We start from the raw sequence: 18,203 nt of genomic DNA, 5'->3' as shown, positions 1-18,203 counted from the left end.
TTCTTTTTCTGTAATCCCAGGGCTATAAAATAATCGATTTCCCTTTTCTTTCCCCTTAAAGACCTTGCTGCCTTCTCCCTCCCGTCCACATGATGAGCTCTCCAGGGAGGCTCCTCCTCCTTTGGCTCTCCCTTCTTCATTCAGTCTTTCTTGTTTTACATCTCCTTTTCCATCCCTGCCCCTCTGATCCCTTCTCTTTGTTCCTTCTCTACACTCTGCACAGGTTATTCATATGACAGTCTCATCTTCTTTCCATTTCCAGGACTTGGTGCTTCCCCAGGTTTCATCCTGCATGTGTGTATGCTACTATTTGAGCGTCTTTAGTCTTTAAGGGCTGCCACTGGTAGAGATGCCCCTTGCCAGAAGGCAAGAGCTGTTTGCTTCTAAACATGCATCAATATGTACCTGGTTCTGATCTTTTGTCCTTTCTGGTACAAAGAGACAGATATAGTGATGAGGAGTAAGTGGGCTGCGGCATGGATTGTATGACCATTCCCTTCCCTCCAGCCTAGAGAGACCAACGTTTATTTTTGAGCCCTGTAAACTCTTTTTTTGATTACAAACCTTTTTCCTCCCCAGAAGTAGTAGGTTTATCTTATTTCTCTTTTTTTGTTTTCAAATTCCACTAATCCTTCAAGGTTCAACACACATGCTGCACCATCTGGAAACCTTCCCTGAGCTCCCTGTCAGAGGGAATTACTCACTCCTCTCCGTTCTCAGGAAATCTTGTTTTGGCTTCCTTTATGGCTCTCTGCATCAGTGTGATTTTCATGGCAGGTAGTTTTAGTGTCCTTCTCTGCTAAACTGTCAGCTCCCTGAGGGTATCTTCCTCAAATCTGCAGCACCTGGCTCAGTCAGCTATTTTGAAAACAGCAATGATTCTCAAGCTTTAGCAGCTGAGAGATGAAATATACAACCAGACAATGGCCAGAGTATAGATGACAATGAAACCTAACCCAACCCAACCCAACCCAATCCAACACAACACAACCTCTAACTAATGCTTGCAGCAACCAGCCCAGGAAGCCAAACCATAACCTCTGTAGCAATTGGCCCAGAACAGTTGGGACTTGGCCAAGAAATGCCAGCTTCATGAGTTTTTGACCCCACTTCTAACTCAGAATCAACTAGAGAAAGTGAAATATGCTCCCAAATCAATCCTATAGGCTGCTCCACTTTTAATAGCCTTCATCTAGCTTCCCATGTCAGTAAAGCATTCCCACCCTTTGAGTCCCTGCCAAATATAAGTGATGGTGACTGACTCCCTTACTATAGCAAGCTCTGAATGAAGAGCCTCTGCTTAGTCTTATTTGAGTGGTCATTTATTTTTACATGGCATAAGAATCATCTGGAGATCTTGTTAAAATACAGATTGCTGGATCCAGTGCCCAACTTCCAATTCAGCAGGGTGGAGCCTGAGATTCTACATTTTTAATAATCCCCAGGTGACCTTCAATTAGCACTGAGATGGAGTGGTCAACTGAAGGGATACTATAAGGAATTATTCATCTATGTTCTTCCACCACCAAATTTCCTTTTCTTTTGCTTTGCCCTCGTTTGTCTGGGGAGGCCATCCTAAGTTCAGTACCTCAGAGAAGAAATGAGGCAAGCAAGAAGGAAATACACAGGAAGTTTCCTCCTGGTTTTTATTTCACAAAATCTAAACTTTGAGGGTAATGGTCCCCAACCAGGGCCCATTTTTCTTGCCACAGAGAACACTTGGAATTCTTAGTTGTCACAACTTGGGGGTATCTAGTGGGTATTTTTAGGGTGCTGCTAAATCTCTTACAATCCACAGAACAAGCTCCCACCACAAAAATTCTTTAGCCAAGAATATCAATATGTTGAGGTTGAGAAACCCTGGTATGGAGGAGTAGAGGTGCACAGACTGAGTGAGAATTAGGGGTTTGAGGCAGGAATGGCTTCCTCCAACTTCTAAGAGTCCCTGGGTTGGGGCAGCTAAAGCAAAGAGGGAAAGAGATGAGAGCAGAGGTGTCTGAGGTATTTCCCTATATAGAGGAGCCTTGAACTATGTTCCCTGAGTAGACCCCTGGGGAAACAGAAGGACTTGGAGGCTGGGGCTACAAGATGAATCTGACTCAAGAGGGAAAAAGTGGTGTGATGAACCCTAATGGGCTGAGATGATTTTCCAGCATAATCAGAGCCTGTGGGAAAATAAATCTTTCTTTATTTCTCAGAGTTCATGGATAATCTTCTCTGCTCCAGAAACCTTGTGTGTGCATTCAAGATAATATTAATAAATATGGATATTAAAAACCTTACAGGGCCCAAAATAGCAAATAAGCTGACTTAGAGAAAAAGAAAAAGAACATTTCCTGCACATCTGAGTTTTGGCCTGAGCTTCTAAAAGTCAAAATCCTCTACCCCCACACAGCCTAGATGCTGGGAATCAAAGCCATGCCTTACTGTCCACATTAATATGAGCTTGTGCTATTCCTCGGTCTTCATTAGCATGACTTTACTATTCAGGAAATGCTTTGACTATTCATTACAGGAATTTCTCAAAAGACCAAACAACTCTTTAGTGGAAAACATCAACAGACAGTTTATAACCTAAAAATTTTTAAATCCCTCTCCTCAAAATCACCACTTTATTATTTCCACCACTTCTGGACTGTTATGTGATAATTTTTACCCAATACTATCCCAGATCCAAAATTTCCCCTCAATCCCTCTTAAAATATTTGCCTTAGGTCAATCCAAGATGCAATTCTCATAGATTCTGACTTTATCTTCCCCCTTTCTCACATACTGCCAAAGCATTGCTAGGTGGTTTTCTCCCTTAATTGTAGTAGGCAATAAAGTCAGCTTTGTCTATCAGCAGGTTGTGTTGGTGATATTTGGGGAGCCAACCTTCAATGCTCAGTGACAGCAATCAAGGAATATCATGTTTGCTGTGGGCATTTTAACTTTCCCTAGGCTGCCTTGTTTGCTGAGGCCTCTTAACTGCATACGTCAATCTACACATAGTACCTAGGATCTACTGTATGCTAGGAATACAGTAGAATGCCTGCCTTTTGTTCACTGCTTTTTTGGTTTTTGCAAAAGGCATCATCCTGTGTCTGGAGGCAAGGAGACAGTGACCAGGGAACGAGCAGTTTGGTTCACAGGGTTCTTGATTCTGGCAGGAGGGTTCTTGATTCTGGCAGGATGCTTCTGGGATTTCTGGTACATTTGGATGGGTTGACTATTTTGGGGGAAATGAAAGTAAAACCAAAATTCTCTCTATAAGACTAGTGGAGAAAGAAGCCAGTTTTATTGTTGAATAAGATTTAAACCAGAATGCAATACACATCATAGGCAATTCAATAAGAGATTGCAAAGACAGAAAGGAATCTCATCTTCTTATACAGGCAAAGAGATACAACCTATTACACACGTGTTTCAAGAGAAACCATAGTCCTCAAGTAAGAGAACTTGACAGCACCATTTGTCATGCATAGTTCATTTATCCTAAATCTCTCTGGTAAGAGGGGTGACCATCCATGTTAGCTTATTGGCTTTATCTAGAGGAAAAACAAATATCTCATATTTTTATGGCAAGAGGTAGTTTTGAGGAACTTAAGAAAAACAAAAACAAAAAAACACCTAAAAATTGGCCAGGTGCTGTGGCTCATACCTGTAATCCCAGCACTTTGGAAGGCCAAAGCAGGTGGATCACTTGAGGTCAGGAGTTCCAGATCAGCCTGGCCAACACAGTGAAACCCTGTCTCTACTAAAAAAACCAAAAAACAAAAAATTAGCCAGGCATGGTGGCAGGCGCCTATAGTCCCAGCTACGTGGGTGGCTGAGGTACGAGAATCACTTGAACCCGGGAGGTGGAGATTGCAGTGAGCTGAGGTCATGCCACTGCATTCCAGCCTGGGCAACAGAGCGAGACTCCATTTTAAAACAAAAACAAAAACAAATAACACCTAAAAATAGAACTACCATACTACTTCTGGAAATAGATCCAAAGAAATTGAAATCAGTGTCTTGAAAGGATGTGTGCATTCTCGTGTTCATTGCAGCATTATTAACAATAGCCAAGATATGGAATTAACCTAAGTGTCCATCAATGGATAAATGGATAAAGAAAATGTGGTACATATACACAAGGGAATACTATTCAGTCTTAAAAGAGAATGAAATTCTGTCATTTGGGACAACATAAATGAACCTAGAGGATATTATGCTAAGTGAAATAAGTCAGACACAGAAAAACAAATACTACCTGATCTCCCTTATACGTGACATCTAAAAATATTGAACTCATAGAAGTAGAGAGTAGAATGATGTTCCTGGTGGCTGGGGGTGGGAGTAGGGAGCAAGGAAATGAAGAATTGCTGATCAAAGGGTACAAAGTTTCAGCTAGACAGGAGGAATAAGTCTTGTGATCTATTGCACAGCAGGGTGAATATAATCAATAATAATATACTATATATTTCAAAATAACTAAGAGAAAATTTATCACCACAAAAAATGTTATGTAAGTAAGGTGAAGGATATATTAATTAGCTTGATTTCATCATTGCACATTGTGTGCGTAGATAAAAACATATCATTATACTCCTTACATGTCATATAATTATGATTTGTCAATCAAAAATAATACTAATCAAAAAAGAAAAAAGGTAGTTTTACAACTCAGAGCAAGGCTTCCAGCGTCAGTGAAGTAAGGCTCCAACCCTCCCACAGAAAGAGAAGTGCTATCTCCTTTGATGTTTGTATTTCAAAAAGATGGCTCCCAGCTTCTTGAGAAAAAATATTCCTGGGTCATAAAGTTGACAAAAGGCCTATTTAGTTTTCAAAAGAATTTATATACATTTCAAAGAGAAAAGAGAGTACTTATTATTTTAAGTTTTCTAAAATAAATGCTTTAAGAACAAGGAGGAGAGGGGAATTTCTTTCCTTATTTTAATCAGGAACAAATTAAGCCTCTTATTTTTAATTTCTACTTGTCCTTACATTATGCAATGATCTGCCTGAAGTTACCAGTTCTGGCATAATGGATATATTTCATCTCTGTGTGTGGGAAAAAAAAATGTGTGCTTCAGTGGAAGGCCATGTACTTAAGAGCTATCTAATTATAACTTTCATTGTCCTTGCACATTTTTACAACTCTATAAGTTGCAGATAATTGATAGTAATGCATGATAATTCTTGTATATAGGCATGCAACTTCTGTCCTATCCAGTGGAACTTCAATTGACACTCCTCGTATACTGTGAAAGAGGCCAGTTTTGCTTCCATTTGCAATTCATTTCAATATTCCTAATCTATAGCTATGTCTTTTCTTTGGCTTCTCCTTTGAAGCAGGTTTCATTTTACTGGTTCTCTTTCTGAGTAATAAGTTAAATCAAATTATTACGTGTGTTTGTTTGATATTTGTGTAAGAGTCAGGATTTTATCTATTTAAAAAATTACCCTTTGACACCTGGCACAGTTCCAGTCTCATCAGCATTTCCAAATTCCATTCTTATTTCTAAGTTTGGCTGTATAACTTTGGAGAGAACCTACTGTTAATAGCTGATTAACATTTTAGGTGCTAGTTAGAAAAACATAGTAGAAATGGACACTGATCAGGAGTGGAGCCTTATCTGATGCTTCTGGCAGCTCCGCAGGTAACTACTGTAGGGGAGGAACAATGTCTTGTCCTTCTATCCTTCTTAGGTTCATTGGCTGGGGCCCCGGTAACAAAAGACAGATTAGCAAGAGAAAAGCATGCAAATTGATTTACCATGTTTTTCATGGCACAAGAGCCTTCATAAGGAAATGCAGACGTGAAGAAATAATTAAACCTGAGTGTTTTAATGGTAGGTTTGATGAAGAGTCAATGACAAATATGATGGGGTAAAAAAAAAAAAGAAGAAAAGATTATGAGCTAAGGGTAATCAACTGGAGGAAACAGCAAAGCCTGTTTGTTTTAATTCTTCTTGACATCCTTTGTCTTGGAGATAAGGATCTTCCTTTCCGTGGATATAAGGAAGGCATCATGAACATGAGAGCCTTATGACCTGCTTCAGGGAAGAAGGGCAGAGGAAAGTCAGAGAGTCCCTCTGGAAACATGTTTCTCAGATTCTTTCAGCTTAAAATAGCCAACATACCAAGGTCTCATATTTTCGGGTAGTGTGATCTGAGCTCCATCATTACTGTGTAACCTGGTTTGCCCAGACAGAAAAGTGGAATACATTTCTTTGATCTGTTTTCATCAGTAGTTCTCGGTGTCCTTTATGTGATATGGTCAGCCTTTTATTTATCTAATGCACTTTGTTCTCATATTCAGGGGGAAGGTGATATTTGTTCATCTTCTTGCTCTATAATGTTATGGGTTGTTTGCTTTTTAATGTTCTCAAAATGGCATTAGGATTTATGGTATGATTCTTCTGGCTCAGTGAACCTCGTATCTCCTGTTATTGGCGTGCTCCAATGCCTGCAGCTTCTGAGGGAGCCAAATAATAATAATAATGGCGATAATGATTTGCCCAGGCATTGCAAGGTGCTGTTCATGACAAGAGGATTATTTTTTTTTTCCTCTGACACCTTCAGAGGACAATCATTGGATCTGAAACACAAGATGTCATGAACGCATAAGTGTAATAATTGAGGATGCATTTCCCGTTTTTCCTGTAGGTCCTGCATTATTGAAGCTCTGATAGTACACCCACATTTGACTCCTTTCTTGTCAGGCACTACCTGCATTGCCTTAGGCTAAGTTAGTTAATGTCTTTAAATATCAGTTTGTCCTTTTGTTGTATGAGGGTAGGGATAGTACCCATCCCCAAAAGCCTTGCCCATCTTCTTCTGTCTGTCGGCAGCTCCCACCAGCTCCCTGGAGGAAACCTCTTAGGTCTCAACTCACTTTCTCAGGAAGGGTTTCCCTTCTCTTTTCCAGGTATGATATCTTGCAGAGTTTTCATCACACTGTTCACAGTTTGTAATAATATTGAATAAGTTTGTTTATTCAATTTCTGCCTCCCCTTCTAGTGTATATAGTCCATGAGGGTATAGGTGGTGTGGGTTTTTACAACCCTATGCCTAACACTGGATGCAGTGCCAGGCGAGTAGTCAGTGCTCAATAACAAATTTGTTGAACAGATGAAATATTTAAAACATTACCCAAAACAGGGAAGTGCTGAATAAATGTTAGCATTTCTGCATTCAAAGGGAGAAATTTAGGACATTTAAAAAGCAGTAGATTGAAAATGGCCTCTTTTGGAGATTGAGATAAGCTAGGAACATCTTTTAGCACGACTTTACTGTACATGATATGTATTCCCTAATTCCCACTATCTACTTAAAAATTATATTTCACTCCAGAAGGCTCTGAAATGCTCAGTAATGTTCTGTCCTGGCTTTTCATATTATATTCTGTGTACCAAGCATCTTGTATGTTGATGGTATCTGGCTGATCATCAAATTAATTTTTATGAAAAGCTGCAAAGGCAATTCAAATTTCTTGACTGAGATTTTTAAAGCTCTGTGCCAGGGTGCTACTAATTCTGTAGTTCTACTTAGTAAAAACAAACAAAAATGATTATTTAAAACAGTTCTGCATTTTCTTCTGCTGCATCACATCCAGATTATTATTGTGTGATGAACGATACAAGCCATCAGTAAATACAGAGACAAGGGATGCCATGGGAGAGTCTTTGTTCGTTGAGAGGATTGACAGTTAGTCTACTAAAACCAAGGTTTCTAATTTTATTTTCCTTTATAAGGTATAGTGTAAAGATTCTCAGGGAGACAATTAAACTGGGCGTTTTTTTTCCTTTTAAAATCGTATTTGGTTTGCTCAAAACGTGAGCTTAAAATTATAGCCGTAGTTTTCCCTTTGGCTTCACCTGGGGGTTTCTGAAGTACAGTCACTGCTTCCAGCATTGATATGTACACACGGGTTACCATTAATGTTAGTCAGAGCTCTGAGTGTGTGACTGGCTTAGATCTTCAGGTGAAAGCTCAGCATTGCAACTCAGATGCTTGGCACGTGGGTCTTCCATTGGTGAAACACACAGAAAGCCTCTAAATCTGCCAGTGTCTTCAATGGCCTCCCTAGATGGTGATTTCTGTTATCTTTGCCCACTCAATGTGAAGCTTTTCCATTCATTATTGTGTCTGAGAGGCTCCGTGTTAGAACAGAAATGAGTTAATTTATAGGTCATTTATTGCAACTCCCTCATTTTGTCAAAATGGACAGTGTGGCTTGGAGGGGTTAAACACCCTGCTTGCTGAGTAGTGGCAGTATTGAAAAGACAGTCTAGATTGTCTGATTCCTGGGTGAGAGCTCCAGTACACAGAGCTGCCTTTGCAAATGAAGGCAAAGGGGTTGTTTTCCATTTATTTTTAATATATCTTTTCTTTATGGTTAGAGTTTGGAACCTGCAGGGAGGAATGTCTGCGTTTTACAACCTTCACCATTGTTAATTGTACTTGGCAAGTCAGTTTGTTCCCAAAAAAGCTTAACAAAAGTTCTTGCAAAATGACTGAGGTCCTTGTCACCAAGAAGCTGAGTAAAAAACCGATTAAACATCGTTTTTAAACAGAGTCTCGTCATGTCCACACACCGATGACTTTGATCCTCTTCAAAAGCACTAGTAAAAATTACCAAAGAATTTCATTAAGTACTCCTATCATTAATACTTTTTAAGTGAAGAAATCTAGTAGAATCATCCAGAAGTTCCACAAAGGGCTTATAAAGCTTTACTTTTCAGTGAGCTGGGGATTTTTTTTTTTGAAACTGTAATTATTTTGCTTTCCTTAGTGCTGTAATTTCGTATTGGGCTTCTTTTGCTGCATTATACCTAATGCTGTGAATGAAATAGCATCTATGCCAGATGAAGAGCTGCCTGCCTTGGGTAAAACCCTGCTATCTCTTTCACATTCATACCATTTCCACTAACCCTTTCTCAAGCAAGCAGGCCTTTTAGTAAACCACCTGTATCTATATCTTAGCCCTTTAAGGCATGAATGAGTCTTTTGTGTTCTTGCAAAACACCATGCACACAGCATGTAGAATCCTGGCTTATTTAACACACACCAGAAATATATTGGAGCACTAAAGAACTCCTTATCTATGGGTTTCTGAAGTAGGCTGGAGGGTTGGTTTCTTCTCTCAAAAAATTCATCAGAGGCAGCTTAGCTTGCAGATAATCCTCCATGTAACTTGGGAGTCCTACACACGGAATTCTGTGAAGTGACCATCTTCCATTGATCCCTTGAATTTTGGAATTACATTCACCTTCTTTTTTCAGATCCTTTGATACTCAGATTTGTCTCATGTGGTATTTCAATGTGAGAAAGGAGCCCTAACATTTTCAGTTTTCAAAACCAAAGTCTTAGATCAAATAAAGGCTGCATATCCCTTCATCAAAGACATTTTAAATTCTCATCTGTAGCAGTATTTTAAAAGTTTAGATGAAGGGAAGGCATTCTTCTGCCTAAGCCTGATAAATAAAAAAAGTAATATGGTTACTCTGAAACTCATGTTATTATTTTTTGCCTGTGTTTATATTCATGGACATAAAAAGGGTCAAACATCTATGTCTTCATTGCAGCTTGTCAATACTAACATTCTAAACTCACTACCATGTAGGATTTCTCCCTAAATGTGAGCACCAGGGCAACATCTCTTTCAATCTTAATACATCTCTTCTTACATCACTTTGGGGCCTCCCTTTCTAGCCACCTGAAGCCCAGACTTCTAGGCCTGTCTTACTATTGCCAAAATGCAAAGTCTGGCAGCTATCCATGTGCTACGTTCCTCCCATCAGATGAGCAAGGTGTGCACATTAGGCCAAGCAAATGACCTACTGCTTCTTAGGGTTGCCAGGTTCAGTTTTTGCCATTTCCACAGTGACTACACTCATTCAATTCACAATGGCCTTTGTCTTAGGAAATAAAAGAGTTTCATTTTTGATCTCTCCACTTCATCTCTTACTCCTTGCCAATCTTCTCATGACTTCCAGATAAATATTTTTGAAAAATAAATTGGACCACACTATTATGCTATTAAAAACATCTTGATACTTTAATAAAAATATCCATACTCCTCAGTGTGGCCTACAAGAGTCCACAGATCAGTTGTCTTCCCACTTCTCCAATATCACTAAATGCCTCCTTTCCCTTGTCTGCTACACTTCAGTCTCTTCTTTCTGACTTTTGAACATGGCAGACCTTTCCTATTTTGAGGCTGACTTTCCCATGTCCAGTTCCTTCTGGCTGGGCTCACCCTCTCACAGCTCTACACATGGTCTGACTTTTTGTTATCTTTCAAATCTCTTCTTCAGTGTCTTTTCCTCCAAGAGGGGCAGTGACAGAGATGGCCACATCTCTACCAATATTTGTATTCTCATTCTATAAGGTATAGTTGTTTTGGAGAAGTGGCTATCCAGTCAGGGTCTATGTTTCCCAGTTCCTCTGACATATAGTGAAGTTATGTGATCAGTTTTCACCAACAGATGTGTGCACAAGTGATGTGATCATTTGTGTGCTAAAGGGCTTAAAAAGTGGCCTTGACACTGGAGGCATCATGCTACCAGAATTCAAACTATACTACAAGGCTACAGTAATCAAAACAGCATAGTACTGGTACCAAAACAGACATGTAGACCAATGGAGCAAAACAGAGACCTCAGAATTAACACCATACATCTATAACCATCTGATCTTCAACAAACCTGACAAAAACAAGCAATAGAGAAAGGATTCCCTATTTAATAAATAGTGCTGGGAGAAGTGGCTAGCTATATGCAGACAATTGAAACTAGACCCCTTCCTTTCACCTTATACAAAAATTAACTCAAGATGGATTAAAGAATTAAATGTAAAACCCAAAACTATAAAAACCCTAGGAAAAAATCTAGGCAATACCCTTCAGGACACAGGCATGGGCAAAGATTTCATGCCAAAAACGCCAAAAGCAATTGCAACAAAAGCAAAAATTGACAAATGCAATATAATTAAAAAGAAACTATTATCAGAGTGAACTGACAACCTACAGAATGGGAGAATATTTTTGCAATCTATCCATCTGATAAAGGTGTACTCTCCAGAGACTACAAGGAACTTAAACAAATTTACAGGAAGAAAACATAACCTCATTAAAAAGCAGGCAGAGGACATGAATAGATACTTCTCAAAAGAAGACACTCATGTGTCCAACAGACATATGAAAAAAAAGCTCAACATCACTCATCATTACAGAAACGCAAATCAAAACCACAGTTAGATGCCACCTCATGCCAATCAGACTGGTGATTATTAAAAAGTGAAAAAACAACACATGGTGGTGAGGTTGGGAGAAAAAGTAATACTTTTACACTTTTGGTGGGAGTGTAAATTAATTCAGCCACTGTGGAAGACAGTGTGGTGATTCCTCAAAGATCCAGAGGCAGAAATACCATTTGACCCTGCAATCCCATTACTGGGTATATACCCAAAGGAACAGAAATCATTCTATTATAAAGATACATGGATGTGTAAGTTCATTGCAGTACTATTTACAATAGCAAAGACATGGAATCAACCCCAATGCCCATCAGTGATAGACTGGATAAAGAAAATGTGATACGTATATACCATGGAATACTATGCAGCCATAGAAAGGAATAAGATTATGTCCTTTGCAGGGACATGGGTGGAGCTGTAAGCTGTTATCCTCAGCAAACTAATGCAAGAATAGAAAACCAAACACCAACGTTTTAACTTATAAGTGGGAGCAGAATGATGAGAACACATGGACACAAAGTGGGGAACAACACACACTGGGGCCTGTTGAGGGGGAGTGGGGAGAGAAAGAGCATCAGGAAGTATAGCTAACAGGTACTGGGCTTAATACCCAGGTGATGGGTTGATCTGTGCAGCAAACCACCCTGGCACATGTTTACCTATGTAATAAATCCACATGTCCTACACATGTACCCCAGAAATTAAAATAAAAGTTGAAGACACAAAAAGTGGCCTTGGCTTTTCTACTCTCTCTGCTTCTGTTCATTGACTGAAAACAAAAGACTCTGAGGTTCTAGGGTATGACAGAGGCACAGGTGGAAGAAACCTGGGTCTCTGAATCACTACGTGGAAGGCTGCCTACTGAACAACTTATTGGACTGTACGTGAGGGAGAACCCAAAGTCTGTTGTGGTAAGCCACCGACATCTAGGTGTTTACCTTTTGCAGCAAATGCTAGCATTACCTTATCCTAGACCAGAGGCCTTCCCTAAACACTCAACTTGCTTAAACCCTAAGTAGGTAGGTACGGCCCATCAGTTTCAGAAGTAGGCTCCCTCATTTTCTATCATTACACTTTATACATTTTCTTTATAGTAGATACACGTTACATATTTGTTTACATAATTTTTTTTCTTCTGTCTCCCCCACTAGGCTATATATTCTATGTGAGCAGGAAAAGCATATCCTGTGTCTAATACCACACCTGGCACATTAATAGGTATTCAGTACATAGTAGAACGAATTAAAAAATAATAGAATAAAAGAAAAGGTTTTAAACTTGTAGTAAAACTAAAAATGGCACAAAGAGGATATCACTCATCTGGCTCAGGAGCGGAAGCTTGTAGATTTAAGTGGAAGTGGTAGAGATGAAGATGTACTACTCCTTAGTTTGTATACCACTACAAATTATGTTAACAGCCAGATGCCTGAATCTCCTAATAATATCATTGGTCATACAGGATGCAGAAAGAGCAAAAAATAATCATTATACCTTTTGCTTATATAGTTCTTTACTATATACAAAAAACCATGAGCACTAGTTTCTTGAAAATGAACTAGTATTTGTTAACTGAGATGTGGCAACAGTAGATAAAAATACTCTCATATTTTTAAGTATATCTCTTTTAAGATATATAAACACTGATACAATTTCTACATGGTAAACCCAGATGTCTTACTTTGCTAGGGCTGCCAGAATACCACAGACTGGGTGGATTAAACAACATAAATTAATTTTCTCACAGTTCTGGAGGCTTCAAGTCCAAGATCAAAGTGCCAGCAGGTTTTGTGTCTTCTGAGGCCTCTCTCCTTGGCTTGCAGATGACTACCTTAACTCTGTGTCCTCATATGGTCTTTTTCCTGTGAGAAAAAAGATAGGATTCCTTACAAGGATACCTTATGGGATGTGAGGATCTTATACAGATACCAGTCCTATCATATTAGGGTTCCATCTGTATGATCTTATTTAACCTTAATTACCTCTTTAAAGGCCCTATCTCCAAAATATAGTCACACTGGGGCTTAAAACTTCAACATTCAGGGACATAATTTAGGTTATAATACCAGAGGCGCTTCCCAAATGAGACAAGTTAACTCCAAAGATTTTAGTGTGAGAGCTATCTCCAGAAAATCTAGGCTGAGATTTACTTTGAACTTTTGAGCATCATCTTAAAAAAAAAGTCAGCACGTCTTGGTAATGCTTCCAATTTTTTTTTTTTTTTATTAGGGCCATGGGGGCGGTATACAAAGGACCCACATGTGCTACCCAGTGCCTGGGAGATTTCTTTAGGCTCCACCTCCAATAACCCCCTGGGTAATTTCTTTTCCTTGTTTGATGTCCTTGTTGCTTTGTTGCTGGATCCCAACTCTCTGCTCAGCCCTGTTTTCAGTGATCCCTCAGAGACACTCGCTACTTACCTGAACATAGTCCTAAGTTTCACAACCTGCGACCTCAAGTCATTGAGGTATTCTCATGTCAGCTCAGTCTTACAACCTTAGCTCTGGAAGACAGACTGGATCTCACTTTGTTTTTCAGGGAGAGTAAAATGCAGCCATTTTGACTTACTATAGGAGAAGCCAATTTGAATTAGATTAGTGAAAGACTATAATTAGAGATCATTCATAGAAAACACCATCTTATTAATTTGAGGCTTGCATAATGAATGGCAAATTCAGTGCACAGTCTATGCCATTTCCAGGCAGAGTACTGTCAAGAACTCAAAATTTTGGGTTTGTACTGTTCAGTAACAGCACTGAAAGGTTATTCGTACCAAAAGGGTAGTCACATAGATGTTTTCTGCTACTTAAAAGTGAAATTGAGTTTTAGTAAATTATGAAATACAATAATAACCTTGAGGAAATGCAGAAAAGAATTATACATTTTATTCCATAAACAGTATAGTTTGTCAATTTCATGCCCATCTCACCTATCTGTTACTTATATGTTGCTGAATAAATAGAAGTCTTACCTGTGTCTTATGGAAAGGACACGCAGACATTGCTTCTAGCTACAGGAGACAAAATACTTGCTAATGTTTGAAATATTCATTGAAGTTTTGTAGGAGCAGATGGTTATAAATGTGTGATATTTGAACTTTAAAATTGCTTTGAAGAAACATACTTGTCTCAAGTGTCCAGAAAACAGAGATTTGTCTTAAGAAAATGGATAGAAGTATGACAATTTGAAGTTCAAAAAGTTCTTGACAGATGAGGAATTAATCATAATGTAGTTGCTATTTAATCTATAAGTTAAACCACTGTGGCCATCTCTTTAGACAAGCTTCGTAAATTTCCAGAGATATTAAACTCCAAGATCCTAAATGCTCAAGGCAAAGAAAGTAAAATAACTAATATAGTTACAAGGTCTCACAGGAAGCTAAGTAGATTATTACCATTCATAAGAAAATTTCCAAATTAATGACCTAGAGAGAATAATATTTGGATTTAATGATTCTAACAAAAGACATGTCTCTCATAATGAGTAAATAATGTCCATTTGATTTTTACCTTGTGGTAGGGCTGGGCTATAGTGAAGATTTGCAAAGTAGTTAACACTTTTTATAAACTTGGAAAAGCTCTTTGTGAAGTAGCCTCTTTTTATGTGGCTTCAATTTCTGAAACTTTATGAAACCAAATTTCAAAAGGTAGCTCTATTAGTCTGTTCTCATGCTGCTAATAAAGACATACCTGAGACTGGGTAATTTGTAAAGGAAAGAGGTTTAATTGACTCAAAGTTCAGTGTGGCTGGGGAGGCCTCGGGAAACTTACAATCATGGTGGAAGGGGAAGCAAACACGTCCTTCTTCACAAGGTAGCAGGAGAGAGAAGTGCTGAGCAAAAGGGGGAAAACCTCTTATAAAACCAACAGATCTTGTGAGAATTCACTATCATGAGAATAGCAGCATGGGGGTAACTGCCCCCATTATTCAATTACCTCCCACTGGGTCCCTCCCACAACATGTGGGGATTATGGGAACTACAAGTCAAGAAGAGATTTGGGTGGGGACACAGCCAAATGATATGAGTAGCCATGTTAGAATAAATGTATCATTGTGATCTGTGAATCATAGAATTTTTGAGACAACTAAAAAGTGAAAAATTCCTTTAACTAACTAACTAACTATATATATATATATATATATATATATATATATATATTTTTTTTTTTTTTTTTTTTTTTTTTTTTTTTTTTGAGATAAAGTCTTGCTCTTTCACCCAGGCCAAACTGTAGTGGTGCTATCTTGGCTCACTGCAAGCTCCGCCTCCCAGGTTCACGCCATTCTCCTGCCTCAGCCTCCCAAGTAGCTGGGACTACAGGCGCCTGCCACCGCGCCCGGCTAATTTTTTGTATTTTTAGTAGAGACGGGGTTTCACCGTGTTAGCCAGGATGGTCTTGATCTCCTGACCTTGTGATCCACCCGCCTTGGCCTCCCAAAGTGCTGGGATTACAGGCATGAGCCACTGCGCCCGGCCTTAACTAACTATATATTTTTTGAACACAAGAACCACTGGCTTTATTCTTCTCTCCACACCCCATCAATGAAATAAACCAAATGCATTTTTTTTTTTTGGTGCTGTTGATAATACTATTTGGACTGGGTTGTGTCTACTCCTTAGATATTATATGTGACAGAAGTGAGTTGAAACAAAACAACAAACTGTATTTAATTTAATTTGATGCAGTTTCTCTCCAAATAAAAGTTCATCTTTCTTCTTTACAATTGACACTGGTGATTTCTTGTCTTTGAATTCAATTACACTGTAAGAGCAGAACTTTTAGCAAATGAAGCCACAGAGATGACCCAGAAATTTCAATTAGTTCATCAGTCTAGATACTAGTGTAACTGGCCTATTGAACAGTCTGAACTTGGCAATGTACAATAATGAAAAATTTTTTTCCATCCATTGCTTTTAATCATGCTCTGTTGCATCTCCCTTTCTTTCTTCTTAAGTAGCTCTTGGGCAGGAGTAGATATTAAAACTCAATCTCTAATCAACTCTAATCTCGTCTTCTCCTTAATTCCTGTCACATGCCTTATCTATGGCTGGGTGGATTTGTAATGGGGGAAGCTCCTTCACTTCTCCCAGCTACTATAGGTTGGGGCAATGCAGAGGTAACAGAGAAAGGGGCAGAGAACTTTATACTTACTAATTCACCGTTGTAATCCTTTCTTATACACTGCAGCTTCCCCAGCCAGCAATGGGCAGTTAGTCCCTTCTCTGTGTAAATATGTAGGTGTTCTTCTCTCTAGGGACTTAAGCATGGTTCTTTCAAGGCCCTTGCAGGAAGGCCTCCAAACTGCATAGTTGCCACTACAGACCTCTGGCTTCTCCTCTTCTACCCCATTTCCCTGTCCCTGCCTCTCAGCCGTCACCCTGTAGTCTCCTGTTTCTTGATTCTACTTGTCTAATACTAAGGCAGTTCAGGCACAGCTACCTTGCATATATACCCACCTGATCCAGTGGGACTGACACAGCTTTGCTATGACAAAAGGTGGGACTATAAGCCTTCCTCTTGTCATTCCCATTTTGTCCTGCCACATCTCACCAACTCTCATCTCCTCTAGCTCAAATAGGCACAGGAGGGCTTATGAGCAAGTCTGAATCAAAAGCTACTTTATTTTATTTTATTTTTTTGTGGGAGACCGGAGTTTTATTATTATTCACAACAGTCTCTCGAGCATTCAGGAAGCAGAGTTTTTAAGGATAATTTGGTCGATGAAGGGAAGCCAGTGAGCCACGAGTGCTGATTGGGCAGAGATGAAATCATAGGGAATTGAGGCTGTCTTCTTGCGCTGAGTCAGTTCCTGGGTGGGGGCCACAAGATCAGATGAGCCAGTTTATTGATCTGGGTGGTGCCAGCTGATCCATCAAGTGCAGGGGATGCAAAGTATCTCAAGCACTGATCTTAGGAGCAGTTTAGGGAGGGTCAGAATCTTGCAGCCTCCAGCTGCATGACTGCTAAACCATCATTTCTAATTCTGTGGCTAATATTAGTCCTACAAAGGCAGTCTAGTCTCCAGGCAAGAAGGAGGTCTGCTTTGGGAAAGGGCTGTTACCATCCAAAAGCTATTTTATAATGACATGTCTGTCTGCCCTTCCTGTTGGCTCTACATCTCTGTGAGTATCTCGGTGCCTTCCTTGGTAGTTTGGGGCAGGTGGGAATCCTCCTCATTCCATTCTATGGGATAAGAAGAAAAACCTGACGCTCTCCTCTCTAGATTGACTGCTCTCACCGCTGATGATTTTTTTGGGTCCTGTCCTAGTCGTTTGGTAATAGCTACAGGAAATGAGGATGGCAGGTGGAGGATAAACGGTCATGTGGCTGCCTCTTGGTCTGCCTGGGATGTGTCCAGTACCAGTGAGTAGTGGTATCTCTGGATATTTGCTTCTAGTTGTCTATGTCCCTATGATTTGATAATGATAAATGGTTCTATTAGCTTGTACCATATGAATGCCACTTTTTTTCTAAACCAAAAATGGTCAAATACGGGCAGTTTCATATTTGAGGTGGATTTAGTCATCCTTCACCAATCCTGTTGTTTTGTTTGAGTTCAGAGTTGAAAATCCCCTCTGACAGTTTTGGGGTACAGAAGAATTGGGAGTTTCAGCCATGGCTCCTGATTACTGTTCTGGTTTAATAATTGGGCAAAGTTATTGAGCCTCCCCTAGTTATTGAAGGGAACTTCAACAGGAATGAAAAAGCAAACTTCAGATATGAGAGTTTTTCTTTTTCTTAAATTTAAAGTGGAACTTGCCAATTTGGGAATTATTTTTGGTACATGTTTTAAAATATTTTATTTTCTTATTAAAAACAATAAAAATTCTAATTGTTATCCAGAAAATAACAATGTAAGAACCTGAGAAACCTGATGGGAGTTTAGAAAATTTGTCAATAATAGTAGTCCCAGCTACTCAGGAGGCTGAGTCAGGAGAATCACTTGAACCTGGGAGGCGGAGGTTGCAGTGAGCTGAGATT

Source organism: Pan paniscus, chromosome 12, assembly GCF_029289425.2.
Source record: "Pan paniscus chromosome 12, NHGRI_mPanPan1-v2.0_pri, whole genome shotgun sequence".
Lineage (NCBI taxonomy): Eukaryota > Metazoa > Chordata > Mammalia > Primates > Hominidae > Pan > Pan paniscus.
The sequence above is the reverse complement of the archived record's forward strand: the minus strand, read 5'-3'. Positions refer to the sequence as shown.